Consider the following 21,640-nt stretch of genomic DNA (forward strand, 5'->3'; position numbering starts at 1 on the left):
CTAAAAAACAGAATAAACGAACAAACAAAACAGAAATAGACTCTTAGATACAGAGAACAAATTGATGATTGCTTGATGGGAGGGTTATTGGGGAAATGGGTGAGAAAAGTGAAAGGATTAGGAAGTACAGATTAGTAGTCACAAAATAGTCACCGGGATGTGAAATGTAATACAGAGAATATAGTCAATAATGTTGTAAAAACTATGTATGGTGTCAGATGGGTACTAGATTTATTGGAGGGATCACTTCATTAACTATATAAATGCCTAAGCAGTGTGCTGTATACCTTAAACTAACATAAAATAATATTGAATGTCAACTATAATTATACACACACACAAACACACACACGCACAGCGGGTGCCAAAAAATGTATACACATTTTAAGAAAGGAAAAAACTGTATTAAAAGTATGCTGATGGTCACTATTTTGAGCACCTCTTGTATTATAATAATTGCAGAAGTCAAATGTGACTTGTATCACGTGACTTTTGTTATCAGTATATATTGAGTATTATGATTTTAATACAGTTTTTTTCTTTCTTAAGATGTGTATATATATTTTTGGCACCCTCTGTGTATATATATACACATACACACACACAGAGTAATAGGATGTGAAATACAGCATGGGAATTGTAGTCAGTGGAATTGTAATAGCTTATGTACGGTGTCAGAGGGGTAGTAGACTTGTTGGGGTTATCACTTTTTGAAGTATGTAAATGTCTAATCATTATCTTATTTTGTACACCTGAAACTAACAAAAAAAGAGAGAGAAAAAAAAGTTGAGTTGGAAGAAGAGAAAATATATTTGTTGAGGCTGGTAGTGCCAGGGATTGCCTGGGGCACTAAGCATACACGTTAATAAGTTCCAGGCCCTGCCCTGAACACAAATGTCAGGTTAAAAGGGAGAAAACTGCAGAATGATAGCAATTCCAGTAACAGATCTGCTTGTTGGCAAAGAAGAGAGATGGATCAGCTCAGTGTAAACATAAGAAGTTTTTTAAATGATTCATGTTTTGCTCCTTTCCGTCTCCTCCAGCACTCAGGCTTTTCTGGCACTCAGCTCACAGAGAATCACCCGTGTCCTTCCTGCTTCCCAGGGTAGAACCATTTCTAGGTGTTCTCAGGTGTGAGTGTAGCATTCCCAGGATGTCATGCTCTATCTCACCATCTACCGACAGCTGTCCCCCAATTTGTCCACAGTGCCCAAATCATATTTTCTCTCCAAGTAAACAAGGATAATAAATAGCTAACGTATATTGAAGGCTAAATTCCAGTTATTTCTTTACATATTTGGGTGATTTGATCCTCACATAACCCTAAGAGGTAAGTTAGTATTATCCCCTTTAAGGTGAGAAAGCTGAGGGAGAGAGGAATGTAAAAATTCTCCCAGGACCAACCAGTAGGAGGCAGAGCCTGGATCTGGACCCAGGCAGCTCTGCTCCAGAAATCACGCTTTGAATTAATGCATTATGTGCCTTGCAAAGATTTGTAAACACTTCAATTCAACAATGAATAACTACTTCACACTAGGAACAACATACCCACAAATGTCCTCAACATCTCTCAAATCTAATGGCTCATGCTGTAAGGACTAGACCCAAGGCTCATGCTGACTCCTGGGGGCCACATACCAGCTGTGACAGAGGCCTGCCTGAGACCTGATCTGGGACCGGAGCCTGGAGGCCGGACGGCAGTGCGGGGACAGAGACAAGAGTGCAGTTTCCAGGCTCTCAGCCTCACATGGAACGGTGCTGGCTCAGGTAGTAAATGGCCATCAACTGTGATTGGCTGGCCATCAGCTGTGACTAGTTGGCCGTCAGCTGTAACCAGTGAGCCATTGGCCACTAATATAACTGCTGTGGTTACGCTAGCAGAAAATGGGGGCTAGCAAGAAGATGGTGGCTGGGCTGGCAAGCACGGATTGCAGTTAGCACGGCGGGTGGCAGTTAGCAAGTGAGGTTGGTTGGTTGACAGAGAAGTGGACAGCAGGTTGCGAATCGTGTGGCTTCTGCTTCCTGTGTCTCCAACCCAGCCACCAGTGAGACTATAGTGGTATGACTCCCCTACCTATGGCTCCGTGGGTGTTCCTTTTTGGCCTCACCATGTCCTGTGTTCTTATGTGGGGAGTGGGAGCAGAGACCCCACAGGCCACCCCCATGACACATGGCTCAGCGAGCAGGATACGGTGCTGGCCAAAGCTCTCCAAAAGGCAGTGAAGCAGTTTGTGCATATGAACACTGTCGTGCGGGGCGTCTGGTGGGGCGGCCTGCGGGGTCTCTCCCGCTCCCCACATAAGAACGCAGGACACAGTGAGGCCAAAAAGGAACACCCACGGAGCCATAGGTAGGGGAGTCAAACCAATATATTCTCGCTGGCGGCTGGGCTGGAGACACAGGAAGCAGGATCTACATAATCTGCAACCCACCGTCCTAACAGCAGTCCACGCTTGCCAGCCACCATCTTCTTGCTAGCCCCATTTTTCTGCTAGCGTAGCCACAGCAATTATATTAGTGGCCAATGGCTTACGGGTTACAGCTGACGGCCAACTAGCCACAGCTGATGGCCATCTAATCACAGTTAATGGCCATTTACTACCCGAGCCAGCACCTTTCTATGTGAGGCCGAGAGCCTGGAAACTGCTTTTTGGGGCTTTGTCTCCACAAACACTCAGTCTCAAAAAGACCAGGAGGAGCAGCTGCCAGAGAGCTGGCTCCCCGTGGAGGGGTGGGAAGATGTGAACGGTTCTCCAACCAGCATAGGACACAGAAGGCGAAGGTTGTTGCCGCCCTGTGGGCTGGGAAGTGCTTGCTGACGCAACCCGAATGCAGGACTTGTAGTCCCAGGAGGAAACGTTTGCTGAGTCCTCCGTGGGAGCTGAGGGTGAGGTCAAGGTCGTCCCTCACCCCCAGAACAGCCCTGATGAATGACTGTGGACTATGCAGAATTGCCTTCCATCCCTAATTTAATGGACCGCTTCACTATTTGGGAACATACTACCATGTAGTGGGACTGGCGGATGTTTGCTTTTGTGTCTTGACCAGCCGCCATCGAGAATATGTAAGCACCTTGACTGTGAGCTGCTGTTGTTCCAGCACAGTACCCCGAGAGGCCCAGAGAGAGTGGCAGTGGCCTGAGAGGCCCTGGCTGTGCCTGGGGAAACTGGTGGTACCCTAAGAAGCCCAGGAAGTCTGGCTGTGCCCGGAAGAACTGATGGTGCCCTGAGAAACCCTGGCTGTGCCCAGAGAGCCTGGCTGTGTCCAGGATATTGCATTCACCTCCAGGCTCCTCGCATAGGGCCCCTCAGGGAAGACGCTTGCCGCGTTGATTGTGAGGTGAGACCCTGTAGGGGTGGAGTGTGGGGACAGAGCCAGGAGTGCAGTTTCCAGGCTCTTGGCCTCACGTGGAAAGATGCTGGCTCAGGTAGTAAACGGCCATCAACTGTGATTGGATGGCCATCAGCTGTGGCTAGTTGGCCGTCAGCTGTAACCAGTGAGCCACTGGCCACTAATATAACTGCTGTGGCTACGCTAGCAGAAAATGGGGGCTAGCAAGAAGATGCTGGCTGAGCTAGCAAGCGTGAATTGCAGTTAGCAAGTGAGGTTGGTTGGCAGAGAGAAGTGGATGGCAGGTTGCTGATCGTGTGGCTCCTGCTTCCTGTGTCTCCAACCCAGCCACCAGCGAGAATATAGTGGTGTGACTTCCCTACTTATGGCTCCGTGGGTGTTCCTTTTTGGCCTCACCTTGTCCTGCGTTCTTATGTGGGGAGCAGGAGCTGAGACCCCGCATGACACCCTGCACGACAGCAGCCACCCAAGCAGCTGTCCTCTGTCTTCCTCACGTCCCCCCCCCTTCCTCTCCTAGCGGAGCCCACAGTGACTGTGTATCCTGCAAAGACCCAGCGCCTGCAGCATCACAACCTCCTGGTCTGCTCCGTGAATGGCTTCTACCCAGGCCACATTGAAGTCAGCTGGTGGCGGAATGGCCAGGAAGAGGAGGCTGGGGTCGTCTCCACGGGCCTGATCCGTAATGTAGACTGGACTTTCCAGACCCTGGTGATGCTGGAAACAGTTCCTCAGCGTGGAGAGGTCTACACCTGCCACGTGCAGCACCCAAGCCTGACGAGCCCCCTCACAGTGGAATGGAGTGAGAAGCTTTCTGACCTCACAAGTGCCTCACCCACTATGAGGGGACTTTCTTATCCCTGGGTGTCAGGGTTCTCCTCTCCCTCCACCATGTTTTCATTGGCTCATGTTCCCCTGTCCTTCAGCACAGGTCACAGGGGAGCCCAGAGATAGTTTCTATAAATACTGTAGCTCCTGGGGAGGCCCGATGCCTGGCAGACAGAGAGGACGTGGCCCCTACTCAGTCTTCTCATGATGTCGCAGCTCATGGTTCTCCCTTGGCCCTGGGCACCAGTCCCTGCCTCGGGCGGGGCTGGCACTTCTGCTCTGTTGCTCTGAGTTGTTCACTGTGAGCTGAGAAGAGGCACGTCCTGTACAACGTGGGGACCTTCCTGACACGAGGGGAGCCCAGTCTCCACGCTGCCTCCTATGAGCGCTGTCACTCTAGACAAGCGACTCAGCCTCCCTGAGTCCCGGGCTCCTCGTCCCTCAGATGCTGCAGTAGTGACCCATGTCAGGGCTGGGATGTCTCCGTGAGTTCAGTGCCTGGTCCTTGTATCTGCTCAGTGTGATTTTTAAATCTCTTTTCTAGAAATGGCCAATTATTCTATTTCTTCCAGGGCAGCCTTTTTCCCCATTCTCAAAGCTCCCAATCCCAAAATCTCAATGAGAGAAGTTGCATTTGGGATAAAAATCACTAACAGGAGCTTCTTCTGTCAGGGGCACAGCCTGAATCTGCACAGAGCAAGAAGCTGAGTGGCGTCGGGGGCTTCGTGCTGGGTCTGCTCTTCCTCGGGGCGGGGCTGTTCCTCTACTTCCGGAATCAGAAAGGTAAGGAGCCTGTTGGCAGCTGAGACTCCCCCTCGGCTTCATGGGGGAGGAAATCGGACTTGGCTCGAGTTAGTTCTCTGTATATTGGAGGCCTGTATAAAGTCTTTCTTTACATGGTCAATCTCAAATTTCCTGGAAATCCAGAAATCAACACTTCATGGTTATTTGTGGTTGAAACATAAGGAATTATAGCCAATAGAGGTAAGAAAAGGGCGAACATGCAGAGAGATATTGGGTGACAATCCTAGGGTAAATGAAGGAAGAGGCACTATGGTTAATACAATTACACTGGATTTGTGTGACAGAAACTTCATGTGTCGCTGCTCTGTTTCTGCTCTCCTCTCTGCTCTGGCCTCATGTGATGTGGGTTGTGATGTTAAAGAAATCTCAGGTGTGGGGTCCAGGGCTGTGGACATTTTATCTGGGGACAGACTTGCCTCCATATCTTTTAAGTATATATCTCCCCTGTCTTTTTCCCAGGACACTGGACTTCCGCCAACAGGTAATGCCCTTTAATCCTCATTTAGAGACACGTTTGGATTCCCTAGAACAGAATGTAGAGGTGACAGACAGGAGATAGAAATAATGGGAAGATTTTGGACCTGACTTCTGGTCAGGCCGTCTACACTAAATTTCTTCTTTTCACTTAATGAAAGGCCTGCTCTCTACAATAGCTTTGGCTTAGGGTGATGTCAGAATTTATTCTTCTTCTTACTTCAGTGCTATAACATGAGGCCCTGAGAGAGGGGAAAGGAAGATGCTTGTTGAGCCAGGTGTGGAAACAACACTCTCCTCTGTCTGGAGGACTTCTGAGCTGTAGTGAAAATGGTGACACGCAAAGAAGAAAGAACTTTCTATCCCAGTTTCTTTGTAGCATGAAAAGTTTCCCTATTTGGCTCTTATCCACAAAGAGGGCTTCCTCGGGATCTGGTTTGCCCCTGGTTCAGTGATCCTGCAGAAAATCCTGGCTTCCTCCTCCTTTGCCTTTGACCCAGAAGTTCCTAATATTGATGGCAGTATCTTGTCCTCATTCTTCCCGAGTCCTCTTTGTTTTCAACCCTCACTGCCTTTCCTGTGCCTCTGAACTCACTTTCTGCATACATTTCTTTACACAATTTTTTTCAACTAAATATGGAATGAAAATCTGCTTCATACACCTTCAAGGACAAGTAGAAAGAGTAAAGCAAAGAAGGATTTCATCACAATACAATAACGATTTTCATTTATATTCCTGAATTTTCATCACCTGTGCATCTGGAAGGTTTCCTTTTGCTCTTCCATGCTTTTTCATGACTTTTCAGTATTCTGTAGTTAAGTATGTTCTCCAGAGCTAAGAGAAAACCCTTAATGAACCCATGTCATGTTGGTATCCTTCATCTTTGTGTTTTCAAAGACAAACACACAGGTTGCTTCACCCCATGGGATACAGAAAGGGGACAAGTATAAGAAATGCAGGTAACTTGTAAAAATGTGATGCCTTCACAATTTTTATAATTATGTTCTTTTGTCTCTTTTCTCTGACTCTTTAAAAAGAAAGTATCTAAACCTGGGTACTTCTTGAAGTCCTGTTTTGTTAGACTAATGGTAAACTTCAACACTTCAATCTTTTTCTGTCTCTCAGATAAAAATCAGTGGTATGCTGACTCTTGCCTTGAGATGCACCCTTTCCCATAAATAGGTCTCAGAGGCCATCAGGACAAAACCACAACTCTATTAGAAAATATGCAGTTCTGAGGCCCTTTAGATAGTGTGACAAACTCACTATCTGTCACAGGAAAATCCTTTCATGGGTCTTATCTTAGCAGAAATCAGAGACTGCTGGGGAACAAAGGGGAATGTATGAATACACTGATGTACATCCAAAGAATAGAATACTCTGCACTGAAAAAAAAAAAAAAGAATACTGTGAATAGCCTCCAAATTGTGTTTGTAGCAAGGAACAGGAGAGTTTCTGTGCAACATTTTGCTTAATAAGATAGAGGAGAATAGGAATATACAGTTATATCCATTCATTTTATCTATCATATTTATCCATATTTGTCTATGATCTATATTCTTAAACTTGTAAATAGAAACAATGGAAAGACTTTTAAAAACTGGCTGTCTATAGGGCAAAATGAGGGAATAGGTCCAAGGAAATTGGACTTTTCTGAATATACCGGGGATGCCAAAAAAAATGTACACAAGTGGACACTTTGGTCAACATTGCTCAAGCAGTAGTTCGCCATAATCAGAAGTGTCTGGACGCTGATGGTAACCACTTTGAGCACCTATAATTGCAGAAGTCAAACGTGACTTGTATTCATATTTTCTTATTGGTATATATTGAGTATTATAATTTTAATAAGTTTTCCTTTCTTAAAGTGTGTATACATTTTTTGGCACCCTCTAATTGTATCTTATTTAAGAAGGGTTAACTTATTAAATGTTTATTCAAATATTTTCTGTAATAAAAATTTCAATCAAAAGGTTAAAAAGGGAATACATAAAAACTAAAAACAAACTGTAATAATTGAAACAGACTGATAAAACGTATATGATGGGAAACGAGCTAGAAAAATAAATTAATCAAAGGTTTCCGTCCAAGATGGCAGTGCAGGAAAACTCTAAATTCACCTCCTCCCGTGTCACATTAAATCTACACCTACAGATAGAGCAATCCCCCCTGAAGAAATTACAGCTAACTGAACAACTTCTGCACACAAACAAAAGAGAAACCACATAGAAACAGGTAGGAGAGACAGAGATGTGGTACCATGGGAACCCCATCCCCAGCACACTGACCTGCAGCAGGGAGGTACCCTGAAGAGCCTATGTGCAGACTCACCACCCTGGGATACAGCAAAAAGCAGTGGTTTAAAGAGCACCTTGATTATACAGGAAGGAAGTCCATTTACTAACACTAGAGCATCTGCTGAGTGGGAGGTGAACAGGAGGAACTCTGGTGCTGGACAGTGGGAAGTGCAAGTCACTCATCGACCCTCGCCTTCTCCCTTGATCTCATGGGCATGAGCACAATGCAGATGCTCTAGCCAGCCCGTCTTGGTTGTCAGAGTGCATACCAGACCCCAGGCCCACACCAGCTCCGTGGCTTCTCCCCAGGACTCCCCACAGCCCACGTCCACTTCAACTACAGATCCAGACCTTTTATCACCAGGTCTCCTCATGGCCCATCCTGCTATGACTTCATCTCCAGTTAAACAACTGCAGACACGGTACACATAGTCTACAGAGGGGAAGTTCATAAACAAGCCTACCTCTTCAAGACTGTAAGAGGTTGCTCTTTCACCTACTTCATAGAAACAAACAAGGAGACAGAGAAATATGTTCAAATGAAGGAAAAGGGAAAAGAAAAAAAAAACAGAAAAAGAACTAAATAAAATGGAGATAAACAATTTACCAGATAAAGGGGAGGCTCAATGAACTAGGGAGAAGAATAGATGAACTCAGTGAGAACTTCAACAAAGAGATAGAAAATACTAAAAAGGACCAATCAGAACTGAAGAATATAACAATTGAAATGAAAAAATACTCTAGAGGCATAGCAGATTAGTTGATGCAGAAGAATGAGTCAGCAAGCTGGGATACAAGGTAGTGGAAATCATTCAGTCGGAACAAAAAGATTTTTTTTTAAATTTTTATTGGGGAATATTGGGGAACAGAGTGCTTCTTCAGGGCCCATCAGCTCCAAGTCGTTGTCCTTCAGTCTAGTTGTGGAGGGCGCAGCTCATCTCCAAGTCCAGTCGCTGTTTTCAATCTTTAGTTGCAGGGGGCGCAGCCCACCATCCCATGCGGGAATTGAACCGGCAACCTTGTTGTTGAGAGCTCATGCTCTAACCAACTGAGCCATCTGGCCGCCCCTCCAGAAGCTCAGCGGCAGCTCATTATGTTCTATCTAGTTGTGGAGGGCGCAGCTCACTGACCCATGTGGGAACCGAACCGGCAACCCTGTTGTTCAGAGCTCACGCTCTAACCAACTGAGCCATCTGGCCGTCCCATATTTCTTTCTTTTAATGAGGACAGTTTAAGGGACCTCTGGGACAAAATCAAGTGTACCAACATTCAGGTCATAGGGATCCCAGAAGGAGAAGAGCGAGAGAGAAAGGGACAGAAAACCTATTCAAATAAATAATGAATGAAAACTTTCCCAACCTGGTGAAGAAAATAGACATCCAAGTTTGGGATGCACAGAGAGTCCCAAATAAGATAAACCAAAGAGGCCCACACCAAGATATATCATAATGAAAATGCTAAAAGTTAAAGATAAAGAGAGAATCTTAATGGTAGCAAGGAAAAGCAGCCAGTTATGTACAAAGGATCCACTAGTTACATACAAAGGATCCTTAATAAGACTTTCAGCTAATTTTTCAACAGAAACTTTGCAGGCAGGAAGGGAATGGCACAAGATATTCAAAGTAACGAAAGAAAACACCTACAACCAAGAATACCCAGCAAGGTTAACATTTAGAATAGAAGGAGAGATATAGAGCTTCCCAGGCAAAACCTAAAGGAGTTCATCACCACTAAATGAGCATTAAAAGAAATGTTAAAGGGACTTCTCTTAAGCGGAAAAAAAAAAAAAGACCAAAATTAAAAATATAGAAAGGAAAAAAAATCTCACTGATAAAGGCAAACATTTGTAAATGTATTGGATCAAACAATTATAAAGCCAGTGTGAAGAATAAAACACAAAAATAGTAAAAGCATGAGTAAATATAGTAATAAATTAAGGCAAACACATACAAAAATGTAAAATATGTCAAAAACATAAATGTAGAGAGGTGAGTAAAAAATATAATGCTCTTAGAATTCATTTGAGCTTAAATGACCATCAAATTAAAATGCACTTCTATAAACATAGCTTGTTATATATGAATTATCTTATGGTAACCACAAGCCAAAGACCTATAATAGATACATTTAAAAATAAAGAAAAAGGAACCCAAACCAAACAATAAAGTAAATCATCAATGTACAAGAAAAGAGAGCAAGAGAAGAAAAAAGTAATAGAGAACTACAAATGCAATCAAAACAATTAATAAAATGGCAATAAGTACATATACACTTATCAATAATTATTTTAAATGTAAATGGACTACATGCTACAATCAAAATACAGGGTGATTGAATGGATTTAAAAACAAGATTTGTACATATGCTACCTACAAGAGACTCACTTCAGATCAAATGACACATAAAGACTGAAAGTGAAGGGATAGAAAAACGTATTTCATGAAAATGGAAATGAAAAGAAAGCTGTGGTAGCAATACTTATATCGGACAAAATAGACTATAAAAAAAAGACTACAACAAGAGACAAAGAAAGGCATTATGTAAGGATAAAGGGATTGATCCAACAAAAGGATATAATATTTGTAAACATCTATGCCACAAACATAGAGCGCAACTAAATACTTAAAGCAAATATTAACATACATAAAGGTAGAGACTGACAATAACACAATAATACTAGGGGACTGTAACACACCACACACATCAACGGATAAATTATCCAGAAAGAAAATCAACCAGGAAAAAAAATGGCCTTAAATGACAGGCCTTGTTATAACAGATGTTCTTAATAGATACTTACAGAACATCCCACCCAGAATCAGCAGAATATACATTCTTTTCAAGTGCTCATGGAAAATTTTCCAGGATAAACCCCATGTTAGACCAAAAACAAATCTCAGTAAATTTGAAAAGATTGAAATTATATAAAGCATCTTCTCTGATCACGAGGGTATGAAACTAGAAATCAATTACAAAAATAAAACTGGGGGAAAAAAAAACACATGGAGGCTAAACAACATGGTACTAAACAATCAATAGGTTAATGAAGAAACCAAGGAGTAAATTTTTAAAAAATCTTGAGACAAATAAAATGGAAACAAAACAATCCAAAATCTTTGGAACATAACAAAAACAGTTCTAAGAGGAAAATTCACAGCAATATAGGCCAATCTGAAGAAACAAGAAAACTCTCAAATAAAAAATCTAAACTTACACCTAAAGTAACTAGAAAAAGAACAATAAACAAAGCCCAAAGTGAGTAGAAGGAAGGAAATAATAAATATCAGAGTAGACATAAATGAAATAGACACTAAAAAGATGATAGTAAAGATCAACAAAATTCAGAGCTGGTTCAGTGAAAAGATAAACAAAATAGATAAACTGTAGCCAAACTCATCAAGAAAAAAGAGAGAGGGCCCAAATAAATAAAATTAGAAATGAAAAAGAAGTGACAAGTGACACCATAGAAATACAAAGGATGATAAGAAAATATATGAAAAATTATATGCAAAGACATTGGACAACCTAGAAGAAATATACAAATACATAGAAACATATCATCGTCCTAGTCTGCATCAGGAAGAAACAGAATATCTGAACAGACTGATTATTAGAAACAAAACTGAATCAGAAAAACACACACACACATACATACATACACACATACACAAACTCCCAGCAAAAAAAAATCCACAGCCAAGGGGCTTCACAGGTGAATTCTACCAAGCATTCAAAGAGGAGCTGATACCTATCCTTCTGAAACTATTCCAAAAAATTCAAGCAAAGAGAAAGCTTCTGAACTAATTTTATGAAGACAGTATTATTCTGATACAAAAACCAGACAAAGACACTACCAAAAAGAAAAGAAAATTACATGCCCATATCCTGGATGAACATAGATGCAAAAATTCTCAACAAAATATTAGCAAACTGAATTCAGCAATACACTGAAAATATTATACACTACAATCAAGTGAAATTTATTCCTGGGATGCAAAGTTGGTTCAATATCCACAAATTAACATGATACACCACACCAAAAAAAAATCATATGGTCACAGTAATAGATGTAGAAAAAAATTTGACAAGTCTAGCATCCATTTATGATAAAAACTCTCAGAAAAAAATAGGAATAGAGGGAACATACCACAACATAAGAAAGGCCATATGTGACAAACCCATAGCTAACATCCTACTCAACAGGGAAAAGCCAAAATTGTTCTCCCTAAGATCATGAACAAAACAAGGATGTCCCCTTTGCCACTTTTATTCAACAGAATATTGGAAGTCCTAGCCACAGAAATCAGTCAAGAAAAAGAAATAAAAGGCATCCAAATTGGAAAGGAAGAAGTAAAATTGTCACTATTCACAGATGACATGATACTCTATATAGAAAACATGAAAGACTCCATCAAAAACTATTAGAAAAAATAGTGAATTTAGTAAAGTTGCGGGATACAAGATTAATATTCCGAAATCTGTTATGTTTCTATATACAAGTAACAAACTATCAAAAATAGAAATTAAGAAAACAATCCTATTTGCAATTACATCAAAAAGAATAAAATACCTATGAATAAACTTAACCAAGGAAGTAAAAGACCTGTACTCAGAAAACTTTAAGACTTGAGGAAAAAAATTGAACGAGATACAAATAAATAGAAGGACATACCATGCTCATGGATTGGAAGAATTAATATAGTTAAAATGTCCATACTATCCAAAGCAATCTATAGATTCAATGCAATCCCTATTAAATTCCAATGGCGTGGGAGAATTGGATAGCCACGTGCAAAAAAATGAAACTGGACTGTTATCTGTCACCATGTACCAAAATTAATTCAAAATGGATCAAAGACTTAAGCATAAGACCTGACACAATAAACTGCATAGAAGAAAACATAGGTACTAAACTTATGGACCTTGGGTTCAAAGAGCATTTTATGAATTTGACTCCAAAGGCAATGGAAGTAAAAGATAAAATAAACAAATGGGACTATATGAAACTTAAAAGTTTCTGCACAGCAAAAGAAACCATCGACAAAATAAAGAGGCTACCGACTGAATGGGAGAAGATTTTTGCAAATAGTTCCTCCGATAAGGGTCTAATATCCAAAATATACAAGGAACTCATGAAACTCAACAACAAAAAAACGAACAACCCAATTGAAAAATGGGCAGAGGACCTAAAGAGACATTTCTCTAAAGAGGACTTAGAATGGCAAATAGACATATGAAAAAATGCTCAACATCACTAATCATCAGAGAAATGCAAATAAAAACCACAATGAGATATCACCTCACCCCAGTCAGAATGGCTTTCATCAACAAGACAAATAGTAACAAGTGTTGGAGAAGCTGTGGAGAAAAGGAACTCTCATACACTGTTGGTGGGAATGCAGACTGGTGCAGCCGCTATGGAAGGCAGTTTGGAGGTTCCTCAAGAAATTACGAATAGAATTACCATATGACCCAGCAATCGCTCTCCTGGGTATCTACCCCAAAAATATAAAAGCATTTCTCTATAGAGACACATGTACTCCAATGTTCATTGCAGCTTTGTTTACAGTGGCCAAGACATGGAAACAACCAAAATGTCCTTCAATAGATGAATGGATAAAGAAGTTGTGGTATATATACACAATGGAACTATTCAGCGTTAAGGAAAGATGATATAGGAACATTTGTGACAACATGGATGGATCTTGAGAACATAATGCTAAGCGAAATAAGTCAGACAGAAAAAGCAGAGAACCCTATGATTTCACTGATATGTGGTATATAAACCAAAAACAAGACAAACAAATGAGAAACAAGAACTCATAGACACAGACATATTTTAGTGGTTACCAGAGGGTAAGGGGGGTGGGGGGAGGGAGATGAGGGTAAGGGGGATCAAATATATGGTGATGGAAGGAGAACTGACTCTGGGTGGTGAACACACAATGGGATTTGTTGATGGTGTAATACGGAATTGTACACCTGAAATTATGTAATTTCATTAACAATTGTCACCCCAATAAATAAATTAAAAAAAAAAATTCCAATGGCGTTTTTCACAGAACTAAAACAAACAATACTAAAATTTATATGGAACCACAAAAGATCCCAAATAGGCAAAGATATCTTGAGAAAGACGCACAAAGTTAGTGGTACCATGCTCCCTGATTTCAAATTATACTAAAAGTATAGTAATCAAAACAGTATAGCACAAAAAGAGACACATAGATCAATGGAACAGAATAAAGAGCCAAGAGATAAACCCAGACTTATGAAGTCAAATAATCTACAATAAAGGAGGCAAGAATATAAAATGTGGAAAGGACACTCTCTTCAATCAATGGTGTTGGGTAAACTAGACAGACACATGAGGAAAAAAAAGGAAACAAGACCACTTTCTTACACCATACAAGGTCAGACAATTAAGTTCCTGAACTCATTCTAGAAAAAGTGCCACATACCTTATTGCTGAATATCACTACGGTCACCTTCAAAGTACTCCTCTTGGGAAGCTATGCACCGATGCCAGAGCCTAGTCTACACTTCAAAGCAATTTTGGAACTCTTTTTCTGGAATGGCCATCAGAGCTGTTGTCGTATTAGGCTTGATATCCTGAATGTCATCAAAATGTCTTCCTTTCAATATTTCCTTTATCTTTGGGTAAAGAAAGAAGTCGTTGGGGCCAGCCAGATCAGGTGAGTAGGGAGGGTGTTCCAATACAGTTATATTTGTTTACTGGCTAAAAACTCCCTCACAGACAGTGCCGTGTGAGATGGTGCATTGTCTAGAGAAGCATGTTGCAAAAAAATGAAGATAGTTTATGAGACCTCTGGGAAAACATCAAGCATTAACAATATTTGCATCATAGGAGTACCAGAAGGAGAAGAGAGAAAGCAAGGGGTTGAGATCCTCTTTGAAGAAATAATGATTGAAAACTTTCCTAACCTGGCAAAGGAAATAGACATACAAGTTCAGGAAGACCAGAGAGTCACGAACAAGATGAACCCAAACAGGCCCACACCAACACACATTATAATTAGAACGACAACGGTTAAAGACAAAGAGAGAGTCCTAAAAGCAGCAAGAGAAAGGCAACTAGTAACTTATAAGGGAACTCCCATAAGATTGTCAGCTGATTTTTCAACAGAAACTTTGCAGGCAAGAAGGGATTGGCAGGAACTATTCAATGTGATGAAAAACATGGATCTGCAACCATGATTACTCTACCCAGCAAAGCTATCATTTAGAACCAAAGGACAGATAAAGAGCTTCCCAGACAAGAAAAAGCTAAAGGAGTTCATCACCACTAAACCAGTATTTCAAGGAATGTTAGAGGGACTTCTTTAAGACGAAAAAAAAAAAAAAAGAGATCAAAATTATTAATAATAAAATGGCAATAGCTACATAACTATCAATAATTACTTTCAATGTAAATGGATTAAATGCTCCAATCAAAAGACATAGGAGGGCTGAATGGATAAGAAAACAAAACCCTTACATATGCTACCTACAAAAGAATCACTTCAGAGTGAAAGACACACACAGATGGAAAGTAAAGAGATGGAAAAAGATATTTCATGAAAATGGAAATGAAAAGAACAAAAAAACCTGGGGTAGCAATACTTATGTCAGACAAAACAAAAGGCTATAACAAGAGACAAAGAAGGACCCAGTAACCCCAAAGGCTACTTCAAGGGGATGTGCTCATCCATATATTAATTGCAGCGTTGTTTACAATGGCCAAAATGTGAAGGCAGCCTGGGTGTCTGTCAATGGAAGAATGGATAAAGAGAAATGGTACATATAATACAATGGAATATTGCTTGGAAGGGAATGGGTTCTTTCCACCTGTGGCGGCGTGGACAGACCTGGAGGGTATTGTGCTGAGTGGAGTGTTGGATAGAGAAAGACAGGTGCAATGTGATTTCGCTTATATGTGGAATCTAAAGAACAAAATAAACAAACAAAACAGAAATAAGCTCATAGATACAGAGAACATTTTGATGATTGCCAGCTGGGAGAAAGGTTGGGGATAAGTGAAAACGGGGAAGGGATTAAGAAGTACAAATTTGTTGTCACACAGTAATCATGGGATGTGAGATATAACATAATGAATATAGTCAATAATATTATAATAACTGGGCATGCTGTCAGATGGTTACTCGATTTATTGAGGTCATAGATGGGAGGGGAGTTGGGGGACAGGGTATAAAAGATGAAGGGATTAAGTACAACCTGGTAGTTACAAAATAGTCATGGGGATGTACAGTACAGCACAGGAAATACAGTCAATAATATGGTAATAACTATGTATAGTGCCAGGTGTGTGCTAGACTAGTCCGGGGATCACTTCTTAAATTATATAAATGTTTAACCACTAACCTGTACACCTGAAATTAATATAAAATAATAATGAATGTCAACTGTAATTGAAAAATTTTAAAGGGGGGAAAAGGTCAAAGGGAATAAGAGGTCTGAATTTCCAGGTATAAAACAAGCAAGTCATGGAGATGTACTGTACAGCATAGGGAGTATAGTCAGTAATATTGTGTTAGTGTGGTACGGTGTCAGGTCGGTGCTGGAATTATCACAGTGGTCACTTCTTTAGGTACATAAACAGTGAATAAGCATGGTGTATCCCTGAAACTAATATAATATTGTGTGTTCACTATATTTTAATCAAAATCTTTTTTAAAAAAGAAGTAAAGCATTACACATACAATTGAAATCCTTTGTGTGCTTTGCCTCCTCCCTTTTGTAGCCCCTCCTCTCCCCAAAGGCAGCCACTCTAAGTTGGTATCATGCATGATTTTACACATTTATTACCTACATGTGTATGCATAAATGATATATAATGTTTGTACATATTTTTACATTTTTATAAATAGTATAAAACTTCCTGCAACTTGCTTTTTTTCAACCAACGGTATGTTTGTGCACTTTAATCCATCTTGATAACATGTGACATTAATTTTAACCACTGTTGAGAATTCCATTTCTGACTATCCCAGACTTTATCCTTTCTCTGGTTAGAAAATGCTGAGATCAGTGACATTTTTCCCCCCATAAGATGCTGCAGCTCTTGTTTCCTTGTTCACACTAGTGACAACACGTCTGGGGATTCACACCCTGTCGTGCAGTAGCTGGGTCACAGGGCACACTCGCCTTCCTGTTTACAAGGCGCTGGCGAAGCACGCTCCTAAGTGGTGGTACCAAGACTGAGTGAGAGAGTTCCTTTTCCCACATCCTTTTTGTCGGTTCAGTGGGTAGGAAATGGTCCTCTTTGTGGTTTCCGTGAGCACTTCCCTGTCCACTGTGCTGGCCATCACCGTGGCCCATCAGGTTCTTCTTCTGTAAGTGCCTTTGCCTATTCTCCTACTGAGCTGTCTGCCTTTTGAGCTGGGATATGCTAATATACTTAAACCTTCTCCTCTCTCAAGGTTAGATAAAAGTGCCTCTCTTCCATGAAGGTTTTTCTAAGCATCCAGCCAGAAGCCCTGCCTAGCTGCTCTCAGAGCTGAGGCCTGGCCTGAAGTGCTGTGGGAAATGAGGTGCATGTTGGGCTCTTCCCCAGGACGGGGTCCCGATGGAGGTGGAAAGTAGAAGGACAAAGGAAGCAAAGGCCTGTTAGGGAAGGGGGGCCCAACTGGGGCTCTGGACGCCACTGAACTGCACGAACTTGGGAGATAAGCAGGCACCTGCACTTACAGCAAAAGGGTGCCAGCTTTCTGCAGGCGTCTGCCAGGTTCTGGCCCGACCAGGGTCGGGGAGACCCTTTAGACAGAGAGCAGAGAAGCCTCCTGGTGCTGGGGTAGCAGTGCTGATGAGTTCCTGCCAGGGCTTCTGCACAGGCCCGGCCTGCTGACCTGGGGGGGATGCTTGCTGGGCGCCCCCTCCTGCCCCACCGCCTCACAGCCCCCCTTCTCACCAAGTCTAGAGAAGCATGTTCCAAAAGATATAGCTTATGGGAAAACTTCAGCCGAATCAATTAATGATAAAACCCTTGAGCAAACACAGCTACTTTTATCATTTTAGAATGTTGTGAGTTGAGCAGCAAAAGAAATTAAATTAAAATCGCAGAGACTCAGGGTCAGAACCCCAGCTGCTCTCGCTGGTTTTTAATCTCCTGTTAAACGATCTATCTTCTGATGGCTTTTGTCAGCTTATTCAATGTAATAACCCAGGACACGTGGCCCGCTGACCCACCCCCCATTCCCTTTACATGGCTGGGGACAGAGGGTGCTGCTGGACCCCTCACCGTCACTCACATCCTCACTTCCTCACTCACCGTCAACTGACAAGCTTAAAATGGGGAAAGAAAAGGGGCCACACAGGACTTTTCACACATCAGCAAAGCTGTGTAGGCAAAGGGCAGGGTTGTGAGGTACCCTGGGCCACCTATCTAACCCCTCACATTACAGATGGGGCTCCTAGAGCCCAAAAAGCAAAAGTTTTCCCATGTCACACTGAGTCAAGATTGAAATCCAGGTGCCCCGACACCTGGCCCCCCGCTCATTCTGTTGGACCACCCACACAGGTCATCCAGGAAGGGGACTGGGCTTGGGGCAGGCAGTGTGGTCCCCAGCTCCCTGCCTTCTCTCAGGGAGTATTGAGCTCAGCTGGGACGCAGAGGTAGGAGGAGTGTAGTCCCATCCTGGGGAGACCTTGGTCCGATGGGATAGGCAGTTCCCATGCTTGGGAACCTCTCAGTGTGATGGTGAAGGCACAGCCCTACCCCTCAGGAAACTCCCAGTCTGACTGGGACACAGGCAAATACAGATAACCACGCTTACAAGGAAATGGTTTTGGTGAGAACACATCATGACAAGAACGAAGGGCTTGGAATTTGTGTTGGCTTCACCAAGAAAGGCTTCCTGAAGGAGGCTGAGATGTAAGGAGAAGGAGTTGGTCTTAACATAGCTTAGGCAGAGGATCTGAGGCGAGCGGGAGAAGCTGGAGCTAGTGGGGGAGCTGAGGCCCAGGGTGGGCTGCCTCCGTGTGTCGTCTGTACCTACACAGGCACACTGATAAACATACGGGCCTGTTTGCACATACTCACGCCAACACGCACGTACTCACCCATGCACGCTCATGACCACATGCTACCTGCCAGAAATAAGCACACTCAAGCGTCCTCATACCGCCATGCGCACACGGATATGCACACAGGCATTCGTGTACATACTCATGCAATCATATACAGACCTACACTGTGGCCAGCTGGCGTTGTATATAGTTCAAATATGTTCTCCTCTGTACATAGGCAGGGAGGCCTGCACTGCCCCCAGTCACACTTGGGAGTCCCCCAGCAGCTGTATCACCTATCAAATGTCCCTGAGCCCCCTTGCCTGGGCTCCATCTGCATCCTCTGCCCCTGCCATGTACCTGCTGCCTCCTCTGACTGTGGCTGGCAGGGAGCTGACCCGGAGGTTACTCCCAGGGGAGCCCTCTGGTGCTCCTTCCTGCCCAGAGGAGCCGCAGGCTGGGGAGGAGTCTCCAGAGGCTGTCTGGGCCACTCACCAGCTTCACAGCAGGACTCTCTGGCTCCCTGGGCAGCCACTAACTGCCTCCCTCTTGTTTACTTCAGGTCTCTGTGACAGGTCAGGCTCTTGTGAAACAGTCTCGGACACAGAGATTTGTATGCAGGTTTCCCTGGAAGAGCTAGCTCCTGGGAACAGCACCCACGAGGGTGTGAAGGAGGCAAGCCGAGGCTGAGTGAGGAGCTGGGCTGCGATGCAGTCACAGAAAGGGCCTCAGCCACCGCCTGGAGCTGTGGAGCGGGATGGCCCTGCAGGTGGTCCCACATGGGCGAGCGGGACTGTCTACGCTGTACAGGTACCAGTCACTGGATGTGGGCTGGCCCCAGGAAGTCGGCTAACCTTGAGAGAGGAGGTTCCCTTTGGTCAAGGCACTCACAAGGAGCTGTCAGCTGCAGAGACTCCCCACCACTGGGAGACCGAAGGCGGTACGTGGGCAGCAAGGCGCTGCCCCTAGTCGTGTGCACAGGACGAGATGCCCAGCTCCCTTCCTACTGCAGCTCTCACTTGAGTCCCTCCAGTGCAGTTGGATGCTCTTCTCTGGAGTGTTTCTGGGCCCTGGGCCCTTGTCTGTCCCTCCCACATCATCCCATCGCCTGTCACTGGTGGTGACAGCTCCAGGTTGCAGGCTTCTGTTTTCCTCTCAGAAAGCAGAGGATGAGGCTCCCTGCAGCAGCCTGTCCCTCCTTTCCAGGAGGCCGAGACTATCTCTGAACTCAGGGGAGCTGAGTAATCAGGGGAGGGGTTAGGGCAGTCCCCTCCCACTTGCTAGTCCTCTGATGAGTGGCACAGGGCTGAGGCCACCCATTTTGCCTGGGCTGACAAGACAATGGCGTGGGCTTGTGACTTTATTATTCTGCAGGCTCTGTAGGTGGGAGATTGCTTTCCACTTTGTGCTGACAGAATCCCCTTCCCCCTTTCCCCTAGTTCTCTGGTGATAGAATTACTGTCTCCATCTCCTCACACAGTCAGCCCTGGCAGGAGTGGGAGCACGACTCTGGATTCAAGACAAACCTTCCTTCCTTCCTTTCCAAGGAAGGCGTGAGCCAGAGAACTGCTGGCTCGGAGGGCTAGGGGCTGCTCCACCTGGACTGTGACTGTATTTCATCTAAGATGCACATTTGTTCTCACATTTTAATATCCCTAAAATTGGGATATGTCTAACAATCGGCAGTTTATCCTGATTTAATCAGCAGCAATTTTTTGCCTTCATGTTACCTAAAATAATCGTTACTTTTATTTTTAAGAACATTTTTTTTATTGGGGAATATTGGGGGACGGTGTGTTTCTCCAGGGCCCATCAGCTCCAAGTTGTTGTCCTTCAGTCTAGTTCTGGAAGGCGCGGCTCAGCTCCAAGTCCAATTGCCGTTTTCAATCTTTAGTTGCAGGGGCGCAGCCCACCATCCCACACAGGAATTGAACCAGCAACCTTGTTGGGAACTCATGCTCTAACCAACTGAGCCATCCAGCCACTCCAATAATGGTTATTTTTAAATGAAAGGTTATCTCAGGTTTGATGAGGTCGTTCTTTGCATCCACCTGAGACCAGATGTCCCCTCTCCACCTGGAGGTGGGGATGGCTGGGGCAGACTGAAGCTGGACAACCATCCAGCACCTCCTGCTTCAGGTTCTCACAGCACAACTTCAGGATCTGGGCCCTCCCAAGGCCTCCTGCAGGCAGATGAAGAGCAGAGCCAAGTTTCGGAGCCAAACAGAAAAGTATTTTAAAGACTCAGGGCTGAGGTTTGCTTCCAGTGCCCTGAAGATTTCATTTGCCAGTGGCCACAACCCTCCTTCTGAAGAAAAGTAGCTATTATTCAGCCATTAAAAAAAAAAAGAACAAAAAAAAAAAACCAAGAAAATCGTATCATGCAACAACATGGATGGACCTCGAGGGCATGATTTCTAAGTGAAATAGGTCAGACAGCAAAAGACAAATACTGAATGATCTCACTTATATGTCAAATTTTAAAAAAATGCATAGAGAAAGATATCAGTCTTGTGGTTATCAGAGGTGGAGGGTGGAGGAAGGGGAATGGAGAAAGGTGGTGAAAAGGTACAAACTCCCAGGTATAGTACTAGAGATAAAATGTGCAGCACGGTGACCAGAGCTAACACTGCTGTACGGAGGATATATAGGAAAGCTGTTAGGAGAGTAAATCCTAAGAGTTCTCATCACAGGGAGAAATGTTTTCCTTTTTTCCCCTTTCTTTCCTTGTCATTGTATCTATATGAGGTGATGGACGTTAGCTGAACCTACCGTGATCATCATTTCACAAAAGATGTAAATCAAACCACCGCGCTGTACACCTTAAACTTACGCAGTGAGGGACGTCGGTTATTTCTCAGTA

The 21,640-nt window shown here is 43.3% G+C and overlaps 1 pseudogene across 1 annotated transcript in view; it reads left to right on the forward strand.

Annotated features, from left to right (window-relative positions):
* Nucleotides 1–21,640, forward strand: part of LOC308494675 (DLA class II histocompatibility antigen, DR-1 beta chain-like) — a 51,701-nt pseudogene that overhangs the window by 11,641 nt on the left and 18,420 nt on the right. The window contains exons 3-4 of the transcript in view: nt 3,869–4,150; nt 4,849–4,959. The product of the transcript in view is annotated as a DLA class II histocompatibility antigen, DR-1 beta chain-like (transcript). The remainder of the gene's footprint in view (nt 1–3,868; nt 4,151–4,848; nt 4,960–21,640) is intronic.

The sequence above is a fragment of the Rhinolophus hipposideros genome, assembly GCF_964194185.1.
Source record: "Rhinolophus hipposideros genome assembly, chromosome: 3".
In the NCBI taxonomy this organism is placed as follows: Eukaryota; Metazoa; Chordata; class Mammalia; order Chiroptera; family Rhinolophidae; genus Rhinolophus; species Rhinolophus hipposideros.